Raw genomic sequence first — 11,201 nt, 5'->3', positions numbered from 1 at the left:
GTAATATTTATTGGTTGAAAAATCATCCCTTAAAATATAAGTAGGGTCATTAAATACACTCTCCACTTAAATCATTTAATTCTATGAATATTTTTAAAATAAAATTTAAATCAACCAACTTAATTATTTGAAAAATATTAACAAGTATCTTTTGGAATATTGGTTAAAGAATTAATAGGAGAAATATTTTTATTAAAATGTCTAAAATTACGTTATCCATGAATTTTTTTTATGTTTTCCTATCATTTTCACAATAATATTATTTTCTTTTTAGTTTTTTTTAATTTTTTCCTATGATTTCCTACGATTAGCAAGACCCTAACTATTTTATTGGTTTTGATGAATTACATATTTATTTCTTATATATAGTGTGTAAAAAAATTTATATTGTAAATAAATGATCAATATTTTCTAATTGAGTTTAATAGTCATTATCGTCTAATAACAAATTATTGTTGATATAACTTTTAAAGTGATTATCACAAAATTAACAAATTAACTTATTAATGATAGATTTTGATTGAGTGGTAATGTAAAATTATTTTACACAATGCATATAGCCTATTTTCTCTTAATATTTTATTAACAAAATATATTTTATTTTTATTATTGTATTTAATATCAATTTAGAATTATTTTTTTCTGTTGCATCCTTAACTATTTAATGTGGAGTTTGGATAAGGTATCGACAAATAAAAAGTTTTATTGTTTTAGTTCTATTGAAAATCACATAGGAGTGTATTGTTGTATTTTTCAATTAAACCTTCTACTCCCTTCATTCAATGATAATTTCCATCCTAAGTTTGTTACACAGATAAAAATAATAATAAATTAATGAAAAAATAACAAATTTATAAAATTAATCTTATCATTATTAATTTATTTATATTTTTTATTACTCTTTATTAATATTACAGATATAAATAAAAAAGTAATTCATAATACGTTTAAAAGTTAAAATAACATCTTTTTAAACTGAAAAATGACAATATTTTTTAACTTTCTTTCTTATACAAAAGTTATTATAAGACAAAAGGAGATTTTTTTTTATTCTTTAATTAATCCTATAAAAACATTGATTAGTATTTTTTTTTTTACAGGAATAGAACTACTTCATTTCATTCATAATAGTGGCCGAAATACAATTTGATATAGATCGATATGTGTGTGGACTAGCATAACATTGGTTAGTATTTTTCAAAGAAGCATAGATAAGAGAGAATCTAATTAATATGAAAAGAAAAATATATATTAAAAATTGTATAATACTTTTTATATATAAAATTTAAAATTTTAATTGATTTTGTTAATTCATATAAGAAAACTTTAAGTTAAAAAAATTGAAGCGAATGGGTAAATGAGAAATGTTAGCAAGTAAAAGCACAAATACACTTTTTTGAAAATTTGTTTTATTAGTTAAAGCTTATTAAAAATTATAAAATTTTGTAAGTCATGCTTCTTATTTAACAAGTTTCATTCATCATTTTATAATTTTCAATAGAATTTAACAAATAGAAATAGAAACTGCACTATTAGCCCTTCTTATAAAAAAAAGTATATTAACAATACTCTCTCGAATATACAATTTTAAATGATTTTTATTATTAATTAAAACTTATCGAAAATCATGAATTTTTAGGACCTACTCCGTTCAGTGTTTTTGTTCTTTATGGATATTTTTCTTCAAACCATCTTGTTAGAAATATTGTCGGGTTAGTAAATATAACGCTTATATGTGTTTTTGGTACTTGTTAAATTTTGTTAATTTTGTTTTTGGTGCTTGTTAAATTTTTAAAATTTTTCTTTTGGCACTTAATATTTTTTAAAAGTTTTTGTTTCTAATAAATTTTTTATTTTTATTTTGGTCCTAAGTTTTTTTATATAACACTTTAAAAAAAGTGAAAAAATTATTTAGATAACACTTTAGGACAAAAAAAATGTATAAAATTTATTAGGGATAAAAAAATTAAAAATTATTATGACCCATAAATAATTCAAAAAATTATCAAAAATAAAAAAAAAGATATTTAAAACTAAATATGCTAAAATACACTTTTATTTGTTTATGTTTTTTTATTATATTCAGTTTGGTTTCATAATTTTGAATCACAGTTTTGAATCATTTCTATAAGAGTGTTCACTGTAATCTCCTAACCCAATCCTACAAAATTATTTTCATTAAATTTTTTTTTTTAGAGTTTGAGTCAAATTCAACCTAATTCTTTCAGACCCCATTAAATATATAAGTTTAATAATGAGTTTTTCTATATTTCACCCCAACCCAACCTGTCACATTTAATTAATCAATTTTTATATATATATATATAAATTATTAAATACAAAATACTATAGTTTTTGCTAAAATAGTTTATTAAATTATTAAATTAAATCATCATTATTTTTTCCATTTTTTAGTTTTTTTATATTTTTATCTTCATTTTATTTAAGTTTTATCATACTAATATAGTATTTTATTTTTATCTAAAATATAAAAAAAATATTACATGAGCATTGACATCATTTATTCTATTAATCAAATATTATCATAATTTAATCTCTAAGGATATTTAATTTATTTATTATATATTTACAAAAAAATTAGGTAAAAACAAATTATTTTACTTCGATTATAGATTCTCAAGTTACTCCAAAAGAATAATTTTTTTTTTAATTTTTTTTTTACAAGAATTGAACATGTAATCTATCACTAATATTTTTCATTAAAGAATTGTGATCATACTACTTCTATGAAATTTAAATCTCATGTTCATTTCGATCAACGTCAATTTTTTTTTAAAAAAATCCAAACTAATTTTTTTTATATATACTAATTTATCCTATAACTTTCTAAATGAGTAATATAAGTTCTCAAATAATCTAAAGCAAATAATTGTATATACATATTTTTTATTTCATAATCTTACTAACAAATTAATTATAAATATTATCATAAAATTTATTAATTAATAATTTAAATTAAAAAAATTAAATTAATTAAAAATAATTTAAATTAAGAGTTTGATCAGGCCTAATTGGCCTTGTGCTCACCACTCACCAGGGCCTTGGAGATAGTACAGGGTTTCATTGTTTCAACCACAAATTAACAGTACAGGGTTGCTAGCTGAAAATTACTCCATCTTTTATCTTATCTGGATTTCATTGTTTCAACCCCAAATTAACAGTTGCTAGCTGAAAATTACTCCATCTTTTATCTTAATTATTTGGATTTCATTGTTTCGGCAACTTAGTATATATATGTTTGGATTAGTGTTGATAAAATTAATTTAAAAATGATGTGATTTATATTTAAATGTTTTTATAATAAAATTAAATTAAGAGTAAAATTTATTATAAATTATTGGATTCAACGCAAAAACTATAAATTTAAAGTAATTTCAACTCATAATTGAATATGAACTTATAATTAATTGTGAATTTTTCTCTAACATGAAACTAAACATATAATTAAAAAATATATTTAAAATTAATTTTAAACTCAGAAATAATTTACTAACGAAGCAAAACACACACTTGACATAATTTAGATGCCAACACATAATTGACTAAAGATACTTTAGGCTATGTTTGTAACAAAAGAGAAAGATAATATTGATGAGATAGAAATGAGGTAGGGATGTTTGGTAAGTAAGAGAATAAGAAAAAATAATTTCAAAATTAGTGAGATTCATATTGTATTATTTCTTTCCTCATCTCTCTTTTTTTTTTAACCAAACACATCATTTTATTTTTTCACCTATTTTCGTTCTATCTTTCTATGTCTATCTATTCTATTTTCTTCTCAGTGTCAAACACAGTCTAACGATAAACCTAAGTTTACCGTTATATTTTTGCATTTCAACTATATTTTCGCGCACCTTTAATTTCAGCCTTTTAAGTTTATAAACGACTTTATGTCCCTTTGGCCTTGTTTCCCACGTACGTGTCATGCATTCTGCATGTATGTCATTAAAACGGGAATGAAGAATAAACACATACACACACATAATATATATATATATATATATATATATATATATATATATATATATATTAAAAAAATATTCTGAATTTAAATTATTAAGTAATAAATTCTATTATAATATTTGTAATTAATTTGTTAGTAAAATTATGCAATTTTAAAATATGTATATATATATATATATATATATATATATATATATATATATATATATAATGATATTGTTTTAGATTATTTGAGAACTTTTATTACTTATTTAGAAAGGTATAGGATAAATTAGTTACATTTAGTTTGAATTTTTTTTTAAATGACGTTGAAATGAACATAGAAATTAAATTTCGTAGAAGTAGTATCATCAACAATTTTTCTTATGAAAATATTAGTGATAGATCACGCGTTCAATTTTTGTAAAACAACAAAGATCACGTGTTCTTGTTCAGTTATTAATTCTTTAAATATATTAAAAAATCAAGTTTTTTAGTGCATGCAATATTTATAGAATATGATAAATAATACATACAATTAATGTCATTGTTAAGAGAATTTTTTTCAAAATTAATTTTTTAGTTTTAATTTGAGATCAAGTATGTTACGAAATAATAATTGAATGAATTACCATATAGTGAAATAGTGAAAATGATTGATTATTAAACTTTAATTAACAAATTTTAATTCAAAATGTATAATAAAAAAAATGAAAATTTATGAGTTATATTAAAATAAACTTACCTATAAAATTTGCTTAAGACCTCAAAATTTCTAGACACAACCTTACAAATGTTTAGTTCTTGAGGAGATGCATCACGAGTGACAATTTTTTTTTTATTGAATCCGAGTTTTTAATTAAATATGTGCTAATATTAAAAATTAAAAGGGAAATATTTGTTATTGATAATGATGGAACTTAGATAAAATTTTTGGATAACCGCGAGTCGATGATAGTTATTTACTGACTCTAACTTATGATGAATGCTTGAGAAATCTGGTTAATTATTTTTAATGAATTCTTTTTTTTATTCATTTTTTTCATCCACCATACATGTATTTAATTTGATTTGAATTAATTAAATATTAAATATAATACCACAAATATTTAATATAGTATTAGAATAACGACAATTTTAGAACAAAAATCACGCTTATTAAATGTGTTAAATTGAACCGGCATCTATCAGAATTTTTTCTAACAATAATTATAAACATTAATTATTGACATATTTTTATGAATTTAATTTCTGTTATGTATTATCAGTGTAAGTTTTTTCCACTTTCAACTTATTAAAAATTATCATAGGTATAATTGCAAACTTTCGGTATAGGTCATTTTAATTTTAGTCTGTTTGTTCAAGAAACTTGGCCTATTATCCAATCTTTGTTTTAGTCAAGTCGTTATTCAATATTAACCTCTCATACTTAGTTTGGTTGTGCAGAAGAATTTACTATTTATGAGGACATTTTAGAAGATTATTGTGGATGCCACACGCTTCATAAAACTGAAAATCTTATCCCCAAACGACGAGAATGCCAACGGTCCAATGAGCAATGCCAGTACAACTAACCTGAAATATGTTGTTGGCAATGGACACAAGAGGTTTGGAAGATGTTTTTGTTTTTGCATGATCACGTGAACTTCTTTAATGGATTGATCAGGAGCCTTATATTGTAATATATAAAAAGAACAGCTGGAAATAAGTGTAAGTCTTTTATGGGATGTTTGGTTTGGAGAAGTAGGAGAGAGAGAAAAAATTTGATATGAGTTTTATATCTTTTTCTCTTTATTTTAATTTAAATATTTTTTTTATTTTTTTATTTCTCTCCTACCAAATCATCATTTAGTTTGTGTGAAGGGACTGTCATTCGTCGAATATGTGATTATTGAATGGTATTACAATAAGCAAATCATTAGAACAAGTTGTAGATAGATGTTATATATATTAGTATATTTGATCCATCTTCAATAGTTTTATATGTATGTGAAACTCTTTAGTCAATTGATTAGAAGAGAATAAGTTATATTACTATATTTTGATCAATCTTTCATGTATGTACGTGATGTTTCGAATGAAAAATCTTTTATAATAAGAAGCTTTGATGATAATCCTTAGTAACTTATATTACTATAGTTTAATCAATCTTTCATGTATGTACGTGATGTTTCGAATGAAAAATCCTTTATGATAAGAACCTTTGATGATAATCTTTAGCTTATAATTAAAAAAAAAATTATGACTAGAATTAAAAAAAAATTATAAAATCAATCACGTACATCATTATTACCATTACCATCATAATGATGGTGATAATAGTCATCCAAGTATTTATATTTAGGTTTAATCTCGGATGCTTTTTTTTTAATTATAATTTAAGTACTATTTGAAAGGTCTTATTTTCTTATAAGTGTATATATCAAATTAACAACAAAAATAAAATTAAAATCATATACAAATTGTTAGCATCTCGAATGACCTGATGGTTTGAAATAAGAATTTCAGACTCAATGTCCTTTGATTTAAATTTGGCATGTTATTCCTACAAAAAATCACAGACTAATTACACTTTTAAAAATCTTAATATCTTTTAAGGACCTAAATAACAGTAAATTACACATTTGAGGCTGTTTACTCCAAATTTTCCTCCCAAGGATCCATTCCACGTCGCATGGTTGATTTCCTCCTATAGGTATAGACAGTACTCACATGCATGAGTACTGTGCCTTTTGTCTCATACTTGCCCTATGCTTGTGAGTACTTTTGTTTTGTCTCATACTTGTCTAATGCTTGTGAGCACATTATGGAAGTATTCCATTTAACTTTTTTCTAAACTTAGGTAGAAACAAGGAAAAAAATAATTCAAACTTCCATTCTCTCTTTCCTCGCTCTCTCCCATTTCTCAGACTCTTTCCCCTTTCTCTGCTAGGTCAACTCACTCTTACTTACCACCTTCAATGTTAGGTCATTTCGTTGGGGTGTTCAAAATATCACAAAATATTTCTAGAAAAGTGACTTTCAAAGGATGTGTACTTATATTTTGTTTTTTTTTATTTTGGTTTTCACATTTTAATTACAATAATGTCATCTTATTTTCAATTGGTTTTTCTTATTTTAAATACTTGTACAAGAAACTTAAAAAAATGTTTGCGGTGTTTCCTATCAAAATCTTTAAAAATAGAAAAAAAATTAAGAATAAGATGACAATTTTATAAAAAATGAAAACAAGAAACAAAAGTACAATTACATGCTACTTTATATTCTCATGTTTGATCTAATTTTTCAAAAAAACAATCTCAATAATTATTGATTTTCAAGAATACAAAAGATTTAATTATATATTTTATCACTCAATTATCACATCACACCAAATAACTTTTAATGTGTTGGTGGTGATATAATAGACATGCAAGACTTAAAATTTCAAACTAAAAAATCTGGAAATTTAAGTCATCTTCAAGATATAATATATTTTATGAATTTTATCATTGAGTTTTTTTTTTATATTTTTTATTATGTTTTCATTTTTTACACATTTTAGCATTAAAATTATTTTTTTGCATTTTTTGTCATCATATTTTTTAATTTTCGTAGATTGTTGGTGACAAAATAGTGTTGTTTTGCAAAAACTGGTGACAAAAGAAAGTCGTCTTTTAGAAGCATGTTAACACGTGGATAAAATGAGTAAGAAAAATAATTTGGATAATAAATTTGCAAAATAATAACGAGTTAAAGGATAAAATGTATAATTAACTAATACAAAGCTCTCATATTTATCTTACTTCTCATTCCCATAATAAAAAGTGGATATATTACATTAAGTTACTTTCTCACTTCATTATTTCACATTTCTTTTTTCACTTTTATTTTTTTTTTCTGAAATTACTAAATATATTCATGAAAATAATATTTCCTGACATAATCTTCATGAGAATGTAATTCTCAAGAATCCTTTATGCTACCTACGCCCCCTTTAAGTTAAAAGAAAGTAAAAATGAAAATTACCAAACATCTTATATTTTACTTTGAAGACTATTATTTTGAGCTTGAACTTGGGCTTTGTTGAAGTTAACAGAAAGCTGAAACCAAACACAGCTTTTTTCAAAGTTTTACTTTTTCGCTACCATCTCTCATCATCCAACAATAGTGGAAAGGCACAAGACAAATATATGACTTGACATGAATATGAAATCATAACCACATACAAAATGTTGCCTTGAGAGGGCAACAGATATTTTATGCTGTCTACAAAATATCAACAATCTTAATAGAAAAATACAAAATCATGAGTGTCATTCACGTAGGGGGAAATGAACTAGAAACAAAATATTAAAGTTTCTTATCATCAAAATGTCATTGTTTTCATAGCTGGGGCATTGCTACGTACACCAGCAAAATTGCTGGTACACCCAGCAATTTCATGATTTTTTCATTTTGCCCTTCCATAAAAGGATTACGGATCACCTAATCCGTGTGAGCCCAATCTGTAAGCCTTACGGATAGGGGTGGGTAAACGGGCACAGGTCCATAGACTGGCCCGCGGGGCCTGCGGTCCGTACGGGTTACGGATCAATTTTTTTAAATGATCCATGATTATGTCATATTTTTGGGTCCGCCCTGCTTAACCCGCGGACTTTGCGGGTTTGACCCGCGGGATCCGCAGGTTGCCCGCAGCCCGCATTAGATTTGATTTGTGTGACCCTGACCTAATTATATTAGGTTTGATTTTCTCTTTTTCACTTTAAACTTTTCTTTTAAAATAAAAGATAAAGAAATATATTAGATAAGATAAAGATTTAAATATAAAAGTAAAAAAATTTAAATTAAAAGATGATAAACATAAAAAAGATAAGATAACAAAAATAAAAGATTAAGATAAAAAAGATAAGTGATAACATGCTAAAAATCTTCATTTTCATATCTGTAAGTCATAAATAATAAAAATATCAATTCTTATCATTTAAGCTAAAAATAATTGTTAAATAAATATTTTTAAGGATATTTCAATATATTTGTATTATAAAAAATAGCTCACATCATATTTAGCAGTTATCATTGTAGCAGACTAAAAATACTTTTTTTCCTCACGGTTTTTCTCCACCACGTAGTCACGCACGCGCATGCACGCGCACAAGTCATATGACTTTTTTCCTTACAAGGAAAACAAAACGCAACTCACATGGAGAAGGCTCAAGCTACTTCAAATATGAAATCATTTGTTGTTGGAGATGTTTAAATTTCATATTTTAGATTTATTGCTTGGATTTTCTTTTGTTAAGACATTATTTATTTTATTGATGTAATTGACTAATTATTGAGATTTTATTTACATCTGTATTGAACTTAATTTGATTATATTGTATTTTTATTAAAATTAAAATTCTTTTAAAACTAGGCCCGCGGATCGGCCCGTTTGACCCGCGGGGTTCGCGGGGCAGGGACGGACCAATTTATTTGGTCCGTGTAAGAAGCGAGGCGGACTGGCTCGGTCCGCTGCCAATGCAAACTTACGTGGGACGGGCCGGCCCGCTTACCCACCCCTACTTACGGATCAACTAATTCGTATGAAGCTTACGAATTAGCTAATCTGTAAATGTTTTTTTTTAGTTGAACCTATGACTTATAAATAATAAATTTTGTCACAATTAATTTTGATATAACTCATACGAATTATTTAATCCGTATATTTTTTATAAATAAAAAAATATTTACTATTAAAAAAATTAATTTATTAATAAATAAAAAAAAACATATTTTAAAAAAAAATTAAAAAAATACTTACGGATCACGTAATCCATATGAGTTAACTTGTATTGATTACGCGATCCGTGTAAGTCATATGGATTACGTAATCCGTATGACTCACAGGGATCATGTAATCCGTATGAGGTATACGGATTATGTAATCCGTAAAAATAAAAAACCTTAGGGCATTTTTGAAATTTTGTTTTAATGTTAGGTGCAGAAGTAATATGCCTAGTGCACTTAGCAAAGCCCCAGCCCTTGGACTCAAGTTGTTACCTCAACACAATTGCAATTAATTATGATTTATGGGCCTGCTTTATCTTATGAAAGGGGCCACCATTCAGAAACTAACTTTCTTAAAATATTACTAGCAATTCGACAAAATATTTTAGAGTAACACATGGTAGAGTCCTTGTATATTTCACAAAATCAAACTGTACACAAACATACATTTGCAGACAATCACATGCATAGTTATTAGAATCATACGATAGATGCATGAATCTATGCAATTTTGTATATGGATACAAACCATTCGATTCATATGATTCAACAATTGGTTATTTGTTCTTTCTTTTTACTTGCACCAATTCTCATGAAAAGTATAAGCTTAAATTGTTAACTGAAAAGACATTGAAGAAACGCTTCTAAACTGATCTTATTTGATTATTCCACTCCTTTATTTATCACTCAGTGGTTCAATGCATTTACTTTAGTTAATTGCTTTGTTTCTATTCTTCTAAAATAAAGACTTTACAAACTTTGATATATCTAATCCTTTTATAAGCCTTCTTGTTAAGTTGTTTTATCTATTTCTATTGGATAAATACCCATTTTAATCCTTACAAGTGTGATTTGGTGACATACTAAAAGATGGAAAAATAAAATTTAATCTATGTACAAAAATGACAACATATCAATTTATTATGAAAAAAAGTATTACATGGATTGCTAACTCAATAAGATTAATTCGTCATCAAAATGTCTAAGCATTAATTTGTCATTTTTGTCAATTATAAAACAATGGTTGAATTTATTTATTTTTGCTACATCTCTTTGCACAATTACTCTTTCTTTCCTCTCTCCTTCCTCGCTCTTTTTTGTTGTGAAACCCTTGGAGACCCTCAATGACATCAAATCCTTGAAGCTCGACAACACTTTGGTCGCATCAATCACGTCCTATCATTGTGGTCAATAGCCAAGGAGGGAGGCATCAAGGAACTGTTGTCAGGGACAGAAACTTCTTGAAGCTCTTCATTGTTGTCGCATTCTCCCCTGCCGCAACACCGGTCCATCGTTGACCGAGGCTTTTCAATGCACAAAGAACTCATAGTTAAAGGAAGCCATGACGATGAAGCATGAAATGGCGTGAATCGAACCTTGTGAGGAACGGTGTTGGTGGGAAGCAATTTGAAATAAGGGTTGAGGTATGGAACTGGGGAAAATGAGGAGAGGGATGAGACTATGCGAGGTTTCACTAGCAATTATAC

Source organism: Glycine max, chromosome 18, assembly GCF_000004515.6.
Source record: "Glycine max cultivar Williams 82 chromosome 18, Glycine_max_v4.0, whole genome shotgun sequence".
NCBI lineage: Eukaryota > Viridiplantae > Streptophyta > Magnoliopsida > Fabales > Fabaceae > Glycine > Glycine max.
Note: the sequence above shows the minus strand (reverse complement) of the source record.